Source organism: Nicotiana sylvestris, chromosome 10 (assembly GCF_000393655.2).
Source record: "Nicotiana sylvestris chromosome 10, ASM39365v2, whole genome shotgun sequence".
NCBI classification, from domain to species: Eukaryota; Viridiplantae; Streptophyta; class Magnoliopsida; order Solanales; family Solanaceae; genus Nicotiana; species Nicotiana sylvestris.
This window is the reverse complement of record NC_091066.1, coordinates 11,245,855-11,262,809: the sequence shown is the minus strand read 5'-3', so window position 1 is coordinate 11,262,809 and position 16,955 is coordinate 11,245,855.

Genomic DNA, 16,955 nt, shown 5'->3' with positions numbered 1-16,955 from the left:
GGCATTTAGAATGGCTACCTGATGTTAGTTCTACCAAATTTTATACCGAGCTTGTTTTTGTATACATAAGAGACTATTTGTACCATATGGCCGTTTTTAGGACTGTGAGCACGTGATTTTTACCCCACATGAATTACTCCTACAGAATTCCAAAGAATTAAATTATTTTTTTAATTATATGTTATTTTAGAAATTATTGTAGAATTTTTCTGATTATTTGTATTTTTTTGTGCATGCTTAATTTTTGTTAAATTCATGAAAAATACAAAAAAAATAATACATTGCATTGCATTTAGGGCTTAATTTTATTAATTAGTAAATTAGTTGTTTATAAAATATGAAAAAATCACAAAAAAAAATAATTCTTTTTGCATTTTAACTCTTTGATTCTGAACTTTATAATTTTTTTTCTTTAAATTTAGGATTTAATTAATTATTGTAAATATTATGTTGAGTAACTAATATAATTTGGTAGTTTAATTTAGTTTTAAGAATTAATTTAGGTTTTTATTTTTAATTTGAAAAGAAAAAGAATTTTAAAATTAAAAGAAAAGAAAAGGAATTGAAAGAGAAGTCTGGTTTGGGCCATTTTTAATTAAACTTCCATCAGCCCAATTGATTCCCCCAAAAACCCGTCCAAGCTGGCCCAAATTATCCCAACCCGGTCCGCTCATTCAAACGACCAAACGACGTCGTCATGAGTTTTCAACCCTGAGATCCAATCTGAACCCTCCATTCCATTTGATCCAATGGCCCCAAGTTATTTCCCCAATTCCCTTTAAAATTGTCTGAAATCCCTTCATTTAACCTAGTACTTTGTACTGATCCTGTCTCTCATCTCCCTCAAACACCATCTCCATCATCGAACCAGCATCGCCCTGAGGAATTTCCGCCATTTTTACCGGCGATAGAACTCCAATCAACCCCAAATTAACACCACACTCTCCCCATAATCCCTCTAACACTAAGTCACCATCAATTTCCCCTAAATCCTCTCCGTTTTCCTTAATTTCAGATCTTAAAATAGAACCTAGACCCATTCCCGCCTTCGATTCCTCATTAAAAGGTCTGGTTTCGTTGTTCTCTAACTTTCAAAGTCGATTTTGGCCAAAATGAGTGCTAGACGTTTGTTCTCACAAGAACAAATCGACTAACACTCCTTTTCGCCTCAAATCGGAAAGCACTAGAAGTCTGTTCAAGCCATTTTCCCGTTTGACTAAGCTAGGTATTTCGTTGCTTTTTATCATTTCTGTTTTGTTTATTCCCATGCTCATCTTCTTCTGTTTTCGTTCCTTTTATCTCTTATCTTTTCTGTTCATTTTCGTATGCATTTTAAGTCACATATTTCTGTTTCTTCTTATTTCCTTCTCTTTCTTTTGTTAGTTCGAGTCGATCTCTGTTGCATGTTTAGATTTAGGTTATATTAATTATTATCAGCATATTAGTGTAATTAACATTTTCTTCAGTACTTTTGATTTTATGTTTGCTTGTTGTCTCGCTTTCATTTTTCCTTTTGTTTTGCTCCGTTAGATTTCTTTTCTTTCTTGATGCCGGAATGGCAGAATTTTGGGCTTACCTATTTGTGGCATGTGGTCTTTTGGATCACAATTTGGGCTTCAAGGGTTCAGGAGCCCAAAGGCCTCTAGAACCTACTAGTGCAGTAGCCCAAAGACTTTTGGGCAATTTGGTTGAAGGTTTGGTTTACTGAAGTAAATAGCAGGGGTTTAAAGGGTAGTTTAGGGAATTTAGGTAAATGAATCATTTGTAACTGACTTGGGAAGCTTCCTGGAAGGTGGGTTTGGGGCTGTTTTGAAAAGCTGATTTTTAAATTAGGGATTGAATAGCAAAAACGAAAATTGAAAAAGGAGTAAAGGGCAAAAGCCTGAACTCATTCTGATGCCCTAAAACTTCAATATAAAAGGGTAATTGCTTCACTTTCAAGTCAGATTTTAGAGTTTTAGAGACTAAAAAACACTTAAAAGACTAGAAAATACTGAAATTTCATAAGCAACTGAGTTCTTTTCAAATGCCAAAAATATTGAAAATTGCTCAAATTGGTATTGATTTTTGGTTCTTTGAATCCCTTTGTTAGTTTAGAACTTCTGAAAATTTCCAAAATCGTGCATCTGGGTGAAAAATGGCTCGAGTTTGGGTTTAAAAGTTTGGTTTGAGTTGTTGTTTGGGTACTGTTCTATTGCTGGTTGTTAGGCTGATTCTGTTGCTGCTGTTGCTAACTCTTCATTCCCTTTGGTTCCCTTTTAATTTTCAGGTACTCTTTTTGAACTATGACTGTAAATGAAGCTTGTTTAAGCTTTTTGTGTGGAGACATGTAACCCAAGTTGAAGAAAATGACAAATATTAGTCCCCTGTTGTTGATTATTGCTCGAATTTGTCATATTTTATTCATGATTCTTCTAATCTAGCTTACTTTATATATTTCATTCCCTGATATTACATTTGGTCTTAAGTGCTGGATTTGGTTTTTTGTTTGAATGTTGTTTGATTTAAGAGTGCTCTCAAGTTTAGGGATAATATGTATAAAGTGAGGACTGTGACCTTCTAGTTCGATTTGTGAGTCTGACTGTTTTGGGGATCCTTCCCATAGCTATAGGTTAAGTGCTCATCATATTAGGTCATTCATGTTGTTTGTTTTAGCAAATTTGATCTAGGCTTTGTTTTCATTAATTGTTTTTTTTTTTGGGTTGCTTACTCATGGCCTGAAACATGGTCCAACTATTTCAGCATTTGGCATTTAGTTTGTTTTGCTCATGTATGAGCACCTTGAATTTAAAATGACTTTCAAATGGATTCTGAACTTGATTTCCGACCTGAGAATTTTCGGATTTAGCTTAATCTTTACATTTTGTTTTATTTGGAAAAGCTCGATGTTATATGATTTTATTTAAAGGTGCTGGTTTGAATCAGAGTATGCATGAGCTGTGATCCTTAAACTTGTGATGTTAAATGATGAACAATTTATTAAACGAGCTGTTGTTACATTAGGAAGTTTATTTTCATTGTATAACGTATGTTAGTCTCAGAAAATGTGTTTGCACTTGTTTAAAGATTGTCAGTCCTTGCTCAAATTCTAGCTTTCATGAAAGATACAGTCTGCTTCAGGTGTTAGTAATGAATCACGAAACTGGGTTGTCAGCTTTAGCCCAGTTATGCCCAATACCCCTTCACCGATTTTGTATGCATCATGGGCTTCATGAAGGCCCAGTCCTCTTCCATATTATAGCATGACAGTCTATATTGGATTATTGGGCCAGCTGCCAGCCCAAGTCTTTAGCCATAGTCTCGATTTCCTTAGTACAAACCCATTAATTATTAAGTTAAGTTGGAACATTAGCCTAAAATAATTAGAATGCTTTTTAAATCTTTCTTAATTAATTAGACTCTTAATAGTGGTTTGAGATGTGTCATATTAGCCAAATGTACAATTCATGGCCCTCAAAACTAAACTTAGGAACCCGATAATTCGAGGTGTGCCATTATTAAATTTTCCATGGCCCTCGCAAATTTCTTATTAATTCAAACCATCGTAGTTTGCTTTAGGCTCGATTTAGATTAGTATTGCGATTATATATATGTTCGTGTAATATAATTGCAAATTAAATTCTTAAAAGACTCGAGGTTTGCGTTCCCACAACTTCAACCAAACTCTTCTTAAATAAATAAACAAAGCGTTATTAATTGTGGACACGTTCGCGTGACATGATTTTTGACGCGCCAAAAGAAAAGAGTACACGTACGCGTAATTCAATTCTTTAATTATGAATAAATCAAGTGATTAAAAGCGGTTAAAAAGGTAAATGCACATAGGTTATAAAAATGAGTAGTTAAACAACTAGGCCAAGTATAAATTGCTAAGCGACCGTGCTAGATCCACGGAACCCAGGAATGCCTAACACCTTTTCCCAGGTTAACAGAATTCCTTATCTAGAATTTCTGGTTCGCAGACTTCAAAAAGGAAAGTCGAAATTTCCTCGATTTGGGATTTAAAATAAAGCGGTGACTTAGGACACCATAATTTATTTCAAGTGGCAACTCTGATAAATAAATAATCTCATTTCGAATAATGTCACTTTAATTGGAAAAACTCCCTTATATACCCTCGGGGTGTAAAAAAGGAGGCGTGACAAGGACATTGGTTAAATGCTGATCTCTAAAGGCCATTTGTGCAAATGCCTCATACATAATTTAACTTAGGGAAATTACCAGCTATGTCCATTTATAAGTAGCTCATTACAAAAATTGACCAATTGATAAAATATTACTAATATTAGCCAATAAGCTATTTGTAGCAAGAAAATATCAAATTTTTACTTTGTTTTGAGTGGGTGCTACTAGAATAGATTGGGCACAACTTAAGGAGCTTGAATCTCAATTTTGGGATGATTTGGTAAAGTTTTGAGGTGGTTTGAATTGAAAATTCGAAGTAAAAACTGAACATAAAAAAATTGATATGTGTATCACCCTATGTATCATTTGTCTATCACATATGTATCATATTTGTATCAATCATGTATCACATCTATATCCATGTATACCTGTGTGTGAGATACATGCGTGATACATGTGTCGCAGAAGACTTTTTTGAACTCGATTTAATTACGAATTTTGATACAAAATCAGTCCAAATCACCTCCAATCTTCCTCAAATTTTGTATATTGACTTATCTATATATTTTCAATGAATTTCAACTATACCCATTGAAAAAGTTCCTTTTTTGTTTAGATTTTTGGAATATTATATATATTTTTGTATTTCATCACCTTATTTGCTACGTCATCCATGAAATTTCCTTTCCGTCTTGTATCTAGTGTTGTTAATCACGCTTAAAAATATGGAAGATGATTTTTGCATGTGATTCTTTGAGAGAAAGAACCCTATTATTTGATTTTTCAATTTTTGTTGGCTAGTTTTAGTAAGTCTATGACTAATGGCTAGAGGTTGGTAAGTTGAGATTTATTTGGTACATTTGTGTAAGTTTCCCTTTTAACTTAATCTAGATCTTTTTTTACGCCTAAAATCATATGAAGAAAAATAGTCTCAGAAAACATAAAACTCTAGAAATCAATGTTTTAGCTAAGACATAATGCATTGGAAGCAAATGATTAGCTGTAAACAATACCAACTGATAGTGATTAAAGTAGTTATATATGTAGGATACGTGAATATTTGAAGGACTGTTAACTTAAAGGCTAGATTAACCAATATCATATATACTTCATGCATAATTAGTCCTTAAATTAAATGATCCCGATGATAATTTGTGTTGACACAAATACAACAATTCAGAATTTTGTAGCCACAAATCACGAGTTTTGGACTACATTGCAATTCTTCAAATTCTTTATGATCTTCGTACTCAAGTCAACTACTTATTCTTTTTTTGTTTGTTTAATCATCCGAATTCCGAACACACCTACTAACTCGATTAATTCAAATTCAAATCGTATAATATTATTAATACCTACTAACTCGACTAATTCAAATTCGAATGATATATTATTATTTAAAAATAAATACTAACTAGCCAAAATTTTCAATCTCATGATTCGAACCCAAGGCTGTGTAACCCTTTGCTCAGTTACAGCTTGTTTGGATTGTTATTACATGTCATTTCATAATGTACCGTATTATATTGTACTACATTATACTATATTGTTTGATGAATACAACGTTTGGATAACTTGTATCATTTGTCGTTGTTTCACGATGTCACACACCAACAATATGATAAAATAAAGGGAAATTTTTACATTAGAACAACTGGGCTCCCTATTTTTTAATTTTATGGCCCATATTTCAATGTACAACTAACTAGCCCAAAAATAATAGGCTAAGATTCAACATCAAACTCCAATAGGTTCTCAAAATTACTATTTAATTTTTAAAAAAGATTCCTCAAGCTTTTAAGTTAATTTTCGAATCAGTAACTATGACTCAAATATTAGTTCAACAAACTAAATTTATTTGGGCGGTAAAAATTAGATTTTTAACAAGCTTAAATATGTGAGTTTAAATTCTGAATTTGATTTTGTGAGAAATTTGGAGTGGGTGTTATTTAGACTTGTTAGAAATAGTATAAGGAGGTTGTATATAAAATTTGAAGTCATTTAATGGAGATTTGGACTGGTTTTGAACAAGAATTGCAATTGAAAATCGTGGAAGAAGTTCGTCTAAAGACGCTTGTATAAAGGTGTATAAAAGTGTATAATAGTATATAAGGTGTGTTTAAACACTCATATACACTATTATACAAGATTATACGTATTTATACAAAAAACTGACTTAGTCTTCTTCCTTGCGTTTTTTCTGAAATTTAACTCAAATCTTGCTCAAATCTACTCCAAATCACTTCAAATTTAAATTTTAAACTCCTTTTGATATTTTCAATCAATTGGAACAACACTCAATCCAAACAACTAATAAATTAAAAAAAAAATATTTTCGAAAGCAAAGCTTTGAATGGTCTTCAATTGTGGACTTTTACTCTTCAATTTTCTTAAGGTGACACGAGAGGAGAATCAGAAAATACGCGGCCCCTTGAAGCATATGTAGAAGATGTGAGAAGAAGAGAGAGTGAAAGCAATGGTTGTGAGAACACAGACTTAACTCCATAGCTTTTAGAAACAATAGTTGTAAGAACACGGATTTTGAATTTGCTAGTTGTCACGACCCAACTTTTCCTCCGTTTAGGTATCGTCATGACAGCTAGTCTTAGGGACTAGGTAGGCCTAACTCATACTGAAATACCACAATAGTAAATGAAATTTAACAGTCTTGAAGCAGAAATCTCTACATAATTTATAATTTTCAAAACCCGTAGTATAAGTCATAAGCTCTACAGAGTTAACTACCACTTCTATGTAAACTATTTGGATAAAAAGTGAAAACAGTTGAATACAAGTAAGAAGGTGACTCCGAAGCCTGCGAATGTAGCAGCAGGTTTACCTTGAGTCTCCTCAGCAATGACCCGCACAGCTACTAACGATTGATACCTGGGATCTGCACAACAAAAATATGCAGAAGAGTAGCATGAGCACATCACGGCGGTGCCCAGTAAGTATCAAGACTAACCTCGGTGGAGTAGTGACGAGGAACAGTCAAGACACCTACCGGTCTAATAAACTGTACAAATATAAGCATATGAACAACTGAACATGATATACATGTAAAGACTGCACGATATGGCTAACAATACAATAATCACAATAAGGGAAGAAAACATCAAGTAACATCGGAAATACCATAATGATGACATAGAAGAACGAGAGAAAAACACAAACCAAAATCCTAAATCACAAATACAATAAAGGTAAGCAATAACCCAGGACCTACGATAGTGTTCACATCAGGTCTTAGCCGACAAACTCCACGAAGTACCGAACCTCGGACAAACTTACAGCTCACGGGTCTCAATACATGAACCCTAACACTTGGATCTTGTGCCCCCATCATACATTATGGTCATGCTGACAACTCACTTGCTAACTAGAGTCACTCTCACATAAATGACAAGTAAACAAAGGTGTACATTTGTACCCATCAATATCAGGAGAACTTCATATCCAATATGAGTGTTCAACTACGTGTATGCTTGTGCAAGTGCTCTAACATAGTTCCTACCAGCTAATAAGTATAAGGAAAAGAACGGACAACACGTAAGATGTTTTCTCACAACTTTCACGAGATAAAACTCATACAGGTAAGTGTAAGCACGTGATTTTTGACCCTCCCCCAGAATTTTCACATCTTTAGCATGAATATGTGAAATTGGGTCTAATATAGCTATTTTAACTATTTTACTTTATTTCGTTGTAAAAAGAAAATTACAAAAATATATATATAAATTTTAGCTTATGTATTTCTCATAAACTTGAAAAAATACAAAAAATTGCACTTTATTTTGGTACTTTATATAAATTCGAAAATTACAAAAAAAAACTATATAGTTCTATTAATGTTTTATAGTCATTTTAATTTTGAAAAATATAAAAATATATTACTTTATATTTTATTTTTGTATAAAAACGAAAATTACAAAAAAATAGTTTTATTAATATTTTTGTATAAAAACGAAAATTATAAAAAATAGTTTTATTAATATTTTGTAGCTACTTTAAATCTTGAAAAATATTTAAAAAAGATATAGTTTTGTTTAAATACTAGTCTTATTTTTGGTAGTTATTTTGCTTACATAGGACTAGTTAAGCAACGTGTTCCTATTTCTCGGGTTCGGGCAAAAGAATAATATTCGGGTTCAAACTACCCGGTTTTAGGCCTAATTTTCGGACCTAGCCCATAATAATCCGAGTCCACCACACATGAGGGGACACGCGTGGGGAACACGGACGGAATCCCGTACACGGGGAACCCCACCACGCGTGGGGACATAAGTCTCGAACCCCACCATGCGTGGGGCTCATTTTTCTGGGCAAACCCATTACAAAACACGGACAGGGGGGTTTTAAAAGTGGGGACTGGAAAATATTTGCCAGATTCATCTTCTTCTTCTTAAAAAAGAAGAGGAGAAACCCTACTGTGAGAAAAGCAAAAACCAGTCCAAGAAAAACCTCACCCAAACCACCCCGTCTCACCACCTCCGTCAACAACCAAACAGGCCCATCGACCACTGTCCAAACGAACGCCGGAAAACACGACCATTCCTCCTCCTCCGAGCTCTGTCAAACCAGTCCGGCGATCCTCCATTAAACCCGACATCCGCTGTTCATCGTCTTCCTCCTCTTCCTGAAGAAAACCTAGGAAAAACCCTAGCGACCATAACCCAAAACCACCAGCTCCCTCATCGTCGTCACTATCCCGTCGCCACTGCCCCCTACTCCCTCGCGCCCCGACGCCATAACCACCAACCTTCGACGAAAATCCACCAGCTCCTCCCGTCGTCAACCCGTCACTGCCATCGTCGTCACTACCCAGCGACCATACCCTACTCCCCCACGTCCAAGCAAACCCACCCTCGCACCCCGGCAACGAACCACGACCACCATCAACAAAGCCCGCCATCAGCTCCCTCCATAAAACCACTGCCCAAACCACCACCCAAACACCACCACCGCAGCTTCTGCCTCCTCCATGATCATCGTCAACAAACCACCCAAAAACCCTACGAGCCCCTACTACCTCTCGTCCAAACAACACCACTAAATACCACCCCCGTCAACCATCGTCCACTGCCCAAACGACCCCACGCATTCCTGAAGCGAACCAGTAATCCCGCCATCAAACAGGCCTGTCATTAACCCCCCCTCGCGTCGACCTTACTGCTGTCGACGTTGTTCCATCTTTCGCGAGCAGTTGTGGTTTGTTGCGATCCTGCCTTGCCGAGTTTTCTGTTTTCCGTCGAGGTCCGGTACGTCGAGGTGTTTGTCCGAGGTTTCATCATTGTTCCTCGTCGAGCGAGGTCCTGTTCGAGTTCCGTAGGAAGCACTGTTTGTCGTTCTAGGATTGTCGAAGTTCGAAGGTTGGTGTTCTTCGTCCTTTGTTTCATTTCATTCGTTTTGCATATTATGGTTCAAGGCAAAAAATGAGAATATTCGATATTTATGAATGTCAACAATGCAATGTTTTGTTGTTGTGTTAAAAATGTTTATTCTATGTTTAGTTACTGCATGCTTAAAGTAAAGGTGAGCATATGAACGAGGTTATTTTATTTTTCATTTTTACCATGGATATCATTACCTGTTAGAATCGTTGTTTTTTTTTTGTTTAACCTCGGATGATTTCATTGGTAGAAAATCGTAGTTGCCTTAAGTTTGCCCTCAAATAAATAAAAAACGAGACTAGCTTCGCCAAATAAAAATGTACAGATTGCGAAGCCCTCACAAAATATATGTCTTAAATACTTAGATTCCGGGACGGGCCGTTTAGCAAATTTCACGGTCCTACCCCAAAATAATAATGCGCTAGTTGCTTTAGGCGCGCCTTTAATAATGTTATCTCCCTAAACTCGGGTGCACATTTATGTGACCCAAATCCAAATCTCAACGGAGTCGAAATGTGTCTCTAATCACGGGTACATTGATTGTGACGTGGTTGGAGATGCATTTCCATGACGTTGCAAATTCCTTTTAAAAAATAAGAATGAGATGAGCCTCGCCAAATAAAAATACAAAATTGTGGGGCCCTCAGTAAATACTTGTTTTCAATTACTTAGAATTCAGGAGGGCCGCTTAGCGAATTTCGTGGCCTTCCTAAAATAATAACACGATAGTCTCTCTAGGCGCGTGTTTAATAATCTATTTTCTTAAACTTGGGTGTGCATTTCATGTGACCCAAATCCAAATCTCAAAACATCAAATAAAATGCGTTCCGGATTGTGGGTGCATTTCATGTGACGCAATCCAAAGACGTGTTTTAAGCGATGTTCACATTCTTTTGAAATAACAATAATAAAGCGGTAAAAAGTTAAAATTGGCACATTGGTTCATAATTGTATTTAAAATCAGATAAATAAGCCGAATATAACAGTTGAGCGACCGTGCTAGAACCACGGAACTCGGGAATGCCTAACACCTTCTCCCGGGTTAACAGAATTCCTTATCCGGATTTCTGGTACGCAGACTGTAATATGGAGTCATTCTTTTCCTCGATTCGGGATTAAAATTGGTGACTTGGGACACCCTAAAACTCCCAAGTGGCGACTCTGAAATAAACAAACCAATCCCGTTTCGATTGTCCTTTAATTGGAAAAAACTCCCTTGTACCCTCTCGGGTACGGAAAAAGGAGGTGTGACAGCTCTGGCGACTCTGCTGGGGATTTTAAAACCCAGAATCTCTGGTTCAGGGTTCAAGAATTCGAGCTTAAAATAACTGTTATAGTTGGCTTTATTTATTATCTGATTTTTACATGATATATGCTTAATGTGCTAAATGATGCTTTTACCGCTTTAATATTATCTGAATTGTGTATATAAAATTGCTACGAAACCCTTCTTTCTGAGTCTTCTGAATTTATGGTGTACACGTGCGCGTGACCCACCTTTCTGTTAAGGTCATACCAAATAAGACGAAGTTGGGACAAGTAACTAGGCCGGGTAGACTTTCGTGCTCCCAGTACGTTGCCCCCACTTCGGCTCAAACTATCCGTTTGGGTAAGCCAGGTTTAGAACAATATGCCTCAGGTTTTTACCTAGAATAACTCAACTTCATGCCGGATCCCTAGTAAGTGCGTTTATTTGCATCATGTGCATTTGACTTAGGGGACTCAACACAGGGGTTGGGTCCGTCTAGGACAAGCAACCTGAAAATAATAGACCATCTTTCGGCATCCTATGTGCTACATGTTGTATTTATTCAAGGGTGAATGGATCATTTGGCGGACCAATGATGTTTGCGGACAAATGATACTCCTTATCATGCTGATCACGTTAAATAAGAAAGTTGCGCTATTTTTGATAAGCATGCTATTATGTTAATTAAGCACATGGGGAACATTGTGGAATTCAAGAAGCCTTGTTATTCCACATGTCCCCCACGCTTCATTTTTTGGGACAAGCACATGGGGAACATTTGTGGAATCCAAGAAGTCTTGAAATCCACTATGTCCCCCACGCTTCATTTTTGGGAAAAGCACATGGGGAACATTTGTGGAATCCAAGAAGTCTTGGAATCCCCCATGTCCCCCATGCCACATTTTTGAAAATAATAATAAATAAAAAAGAGCATTGGAAAATTCAAAAAGATTTTGTATGCTGTCATCATTTTCCACAAATTAGAAAATCGTGAAAAGATGAGAAAATGGCAGTGTAGAGATATAACTACTTATTCTTAGAAGGAAAAAACCAATGTCCAAGTAGTATCGAAACTCTGCCGAAATTTTGAGAAAATGAAAAAATGCCTTATTAGTTTGTTATATTAAAAGTAAAGGAAAAATAGAGGGAAAAAAAATCATCATTGTTCCGTCGTGTTTTTTTTAAAAAAAAAATATAGAAAAGAAAATAGTTTGTTTTGCAAAAAATAAAAATAAAAATAGTCGGGCGTTGAACGTGATTTTATTATTTGCTCCAAAATAAATATATGTATAAGCAAAAAAAAAAATCAAAAGACGAAAATATTTTGATTCTTCTTTAAAAATTCAAAATTCAAAAAAAAATATTTTTTTAAGCATTTCTTTTATTAAAGGTAAAAATTCCAAAAAAAAAACATTTTCTTTTTCTTTAGAATAAGAAAAAAAATGAAAAAAAAAGGAATGTTTTATGTTTTACGTTAGTTAGTTTGTTATGAATGAAAAATAATAGTTTGTTTGTTTGCTATAAAAAAAAGAATAGAAAATGGAAAAGGGTCTTCTCAAAAATAGTTTATTCGCCCGAACTACGCGGGTTTGATTCTCACCGGATGTGAGATACGTAGGCAACCCTCATCGGGTCCAACCCCACCTTTTGCTAAAAAGCCAAAAACAAATAAATAATAATAAAAAACAAAAAACAAATAATATGTCAAATTTTAATTTTGTTATAAATAAGTCAGGTGATGTTGTTTTGTCATAAATAGCCGAATGTTCTCGAAAGGGACGCCGGAAGGCTGACTTTGCATAAACAGACACCTTTGGGTCATTTTTTAAGACTTGGTCCAGTTGACCCCCACAGCCTAAAAATCTTCGTCCCCGAGGCGTTGAAATGCCGTGTTTGCAATATTGACTTTTCTAATTTGAAAAACGATAAAAAAAAAAGTTATAAATAAGTCAGGTGATGCTGTTTTGTCATAAATAGTCAAATGTTCCCGAAAGAGACGCCGGAAGGCTGATTTGGCATAAACAGCCACCTTTGGTTCATTTTGAGATGTGGACCCACACAACCTTAAAAATCTTCGTCCCCAAGGCGCTGAAGGGCCGTGTTTGCAACACCGGGTTTTTATTGCAATTTGAAAAGAAAAAAAAACAAAGAGTCAGCGGTCAGGTGAATACCGTTTGGATTTTGGTCAAAATAAGCCGAGCCAGCTTCGGCCGCGTCTTAAACCGTTCTTGCCGAAATAGCCTTAGAGTATCTTTGAGTTGTCGAAAGGTTATTTTCATAAAAGAACGGACAAGTTTGTAAAGTGTCATAAAATAATCCTCCCTGGCCCTAAATTCATGTGGAATTTGGAAGGGGCCACGTTTGCAAAATAACCATTTGGTTGCATTTGTCGAACAGAGGAAAGGAACTGGCCGTTTGTTTTGAGTTTGTAATTCTTTGATTAGAGTATGCAAGTTATTTGATTTTCGAGGCCGTTTGTTGTCTTTTGTAAAAAAGTCTGTTAGTATGGTTAGTTTTTAAACTTTTGCAATCAAGTTTGTTTTAATTTGAAAGTTGGAAATTCCAAAAAAAAATGTGCTTATTATTGTTTATCTTTTATTGGTCCGAACTACGCACGGTCTGATTCATGCGGGGACATGATACGTAGGCAATCTCCATAAGATTCGACCACCACTAAATAAAAATAAAAAATAATAATAATAATAATAAAAAGAATAAATAAATAAAGGAAAGTGTGGGAAATTTTCGGAGGGGCACAATTGTATCTCTGATATATGATTGTCTGTCAAATGCCCTAACACTAACGTTGATGGCTTCCCTTTGCTGTGTTCATATATAGAAAAGTGGTTGGTTGTGGTAGCTCTTCCCTGCAAAGCAAAATCAAAGGACAATGGCTCAGAACTGCAGAACCGAGTGGGTCGGTATCGATGACCGACAACAATTGGTCGAACGGAATAACGGGTTGGTAGAGGAAGTGAAAATGCTGAGACAACATGTGGCAGATATGTATCAGGCATGGATAACTGGAAAAGCACCACCCCCTCCACCGCCAAGCCTCTTGAACTCTGTCATTTCCCAAGCACCCAACACCATAACGGAAGATCCCCCATACTCTCCATCCCAACCCACTTATGGCAGCTTTCCCAGCTACCCGAGTAGCTCCATCACTCCTCAATGCTTCTCCGCTCCCCAACACCACTTCTTTCCCCGCCATACTTCACTTTCCAGGCACCCGGCTCCACAAAATGCCTACCCACCTACACAAGCCTACCAAAAGCCACCTGGATCAGGTTTCCGGCCCTGTCAACATGCAAGAATGAAGAGGCTGCTGAAACGAGGAAAGGCTCTCACCCCCATCGGGGTATCTTATGCCAGTCTGTTTGAAAGGCTAAGGCATGCTGGCTCGATTGAACCACTCCCCGCATGTACTCCAAATCCACTTGCAAGGAGCTTTGATCCGGCAGCGCGATGCGCCTACCACTCCAATGTCATAGGGCACAACATTGAGAGCTGTCATAGTTGGAGAAGGGAAGTAGAGAAAATGATCCGAGAAGGGCGGGTTGTGATTAATAACAGTGACATGGAGCACTCGAACCCCCTCGAGAACTTGCCGACGGAGGTTGATGAGATTGAAGCTGGTAATGGTCTCGGCAGTATTGATGCAAAGCTCAGTGGCTAAAATGCCAATTTTGATAAAGTGGGAGGACGTTTCGTTCCTTGGTCAGCAAGAGAGAAGCTTGTGGTGGCTCATTTTGTTGTCATTTCTGTTGTTCGGATTATTAGGGTTATAAGTCGGATGTTGTCTTGTCCAGTTTGTTTTAGGATTTTGTTCTGGATTGTTTTGTTTGTTTTGTTATTTAAACCATTTCACCGGTAGTCTAATACAAAATCCGGTCTTTTATTATTTCCAGTCATCTTTTTGTTTAGTCCTTTTATCATTTTTGTTCAATGCCGATTCTAGGGACATGACATGCGCACCCAGTTTGGGCCTAGTCTTAAAAGTTAATCATAAAACCCTGGGAAGGTGATCAAAGCATTTAAAGGAAATAAGAACGGTTTGAGATTATTTGGAGCCCGAGTCATGTGGAACTGGGGCAAGTTAAACACAAAGAAAACCGTTAAAGAAAGATTCGCCTAAATTGGCATGAGGGTCGTTCATAATAATGAGAATGAGAGTGTCGCCCAACGGTGCTTTAGAAGTGACAAATGAACAAACAGATGTTGAATATAACTGTTAAGTCCAGCACCATCAGAAAAGGCTACGAATTTAAATTGTGTTGTTTGCACTTGGCATGTTTTGAAGACTGGAATGACGAAGGCATTTTGTTCTGCTACCCAAACACTTTTATCCTTCGTTACCCCTTTTGAGCCTTATTTATTTTCTTTCATACCCCTCGTTCGGAATCAGTAGCAACTAAAGAAAAATCAACAAAACGACAAAATAAAAATGAAAAAAGAAGGAAAGAAAAATGATGAAAAAAAGCAAGAAGAAAAAAAGCAAAAGAAAAAGAAAACAAAGATAAGAAATGAGTGAAAAGAAAGTCACAAGAAAAAAAGAGGAATTGGGAACTACGTTTGACCTGATTCCTCAAAGAGGATACGTAGGCGCTTCACGGCTCGGTCATAGTTTTGAAAAATAAAAAAAAAATAATTAAAATATCCCCAAGCAAGAAACTGGGGCAAAGGTTGCGTTTGTTGTAAATAAATCTAATTCCGAAGGTTGTAACTAATAACCCAAAAATTAATGCATTTTTTGAGCCTTTAATACCCTTTCTTTCTAGCCCTATCCAAAAACCCACATTACGGTCCAAAGAAAGACCTTCCGATTAGTCTTCAAAAGATGCCAAGTCAGACAAATGAAGAGTCTTACCGGCGAACATAACATTCTGTTCCACAGCAGAAAGGACTCTAATCTCCAACAGAAAGAGTCATACCAGCAACACTCCAAATCCCCAGCTGGAGAGAGATATAAAACGAGAGAGTCTTATTGGTGAAAACCTTCACAGGCACCATAAGGCGATGAAAGCTGAGAGAAGAACCCAAAAATGAGAGAGACTTGATAGTGAAAACCCTTCGGGCACTACAAGTCGAATAAGATTGAGAATCAGATGGGGAATCGCCAATTGAAGATCTTGAAAGATGATTGACGGTAGAGGATAGGCCACATACGCATGTCATGGCCATTAGAGTCGGTATCTGCGTTTGATAGATTCTTATTTATAGTTTCTTTTGTTAAAAGGTCGTCTTTTTCCCTTTGTCCTTTTATTCTGTTCCCTTTGTATCTTTTACCTTTCATAGAAAAATCCCCAATAGAGTCTGCTTGGTCAGAACAAGTGTGAATTGACTTCAAAATAGGCCATCAGCTTCCAAAATGGGATCTGACTAGTACATCCAAGTGGTATAGTCAGCAGGGAACAAACGCGAGGCCAGTGTCAAAAAGATATCCCCAGCAAAATGGAATTGACAGAAGGATTGACAAGTGTCAAGAGGGATACCATTGCCTTTATCAAAAGTTATAAACCTCAAGGCCAAGGCCCATGAACAAAGCAAGGAAAGAAGTGTGCATGATTTGGGGAAATTCATGCTAGACTAAAAGGTCGGGGAAATGCCAGTTTCCGAGCTATGCCACGAAAGAAGAGGGATATCCCCAGCAGGAAGGGATTATCCCCAGCACATAATATCATCCCCAACAAGTTGTGGAGCACAGAGCAAGGAAGAGAGAAAGGGAAAGCCATCCCAGTAGGAGTATCACAACCAACCACCGCGTTTTAAACTAACAAAATTTTGTTTGATTTGAAGCAGGTAACGGAAATGGCATTGATGCCAGAACTGCATGCCACAAGGGATATTATCAAACTGGGGCAGAAAATTTTCCTTCCATTTAGAAAAATTTTCTGGAAGTCAGGTACCCCCAGCTGATAACATTTTATCCCCCAGCAGGTAAGTAAATAATCCCCAGCAAGTGTTGAGGTAAGACATTTTCAAGCCTTAAGGATATTTTGGGTTCATCCGCCCTCGAATAGGATATTTTGGGTTCATCCGCCCTCGAATAGGATATTTTGGGTTCATCCGCCCTCGAATAGGATATTTTGGGTTCATCCGCCCTCGAATAGGATATTTCGGGTTCATCCGCCCTCGAATAGGATATTTCGGGTTCATCCGCCCTCGAATATGATATTTTGGGTTCATCC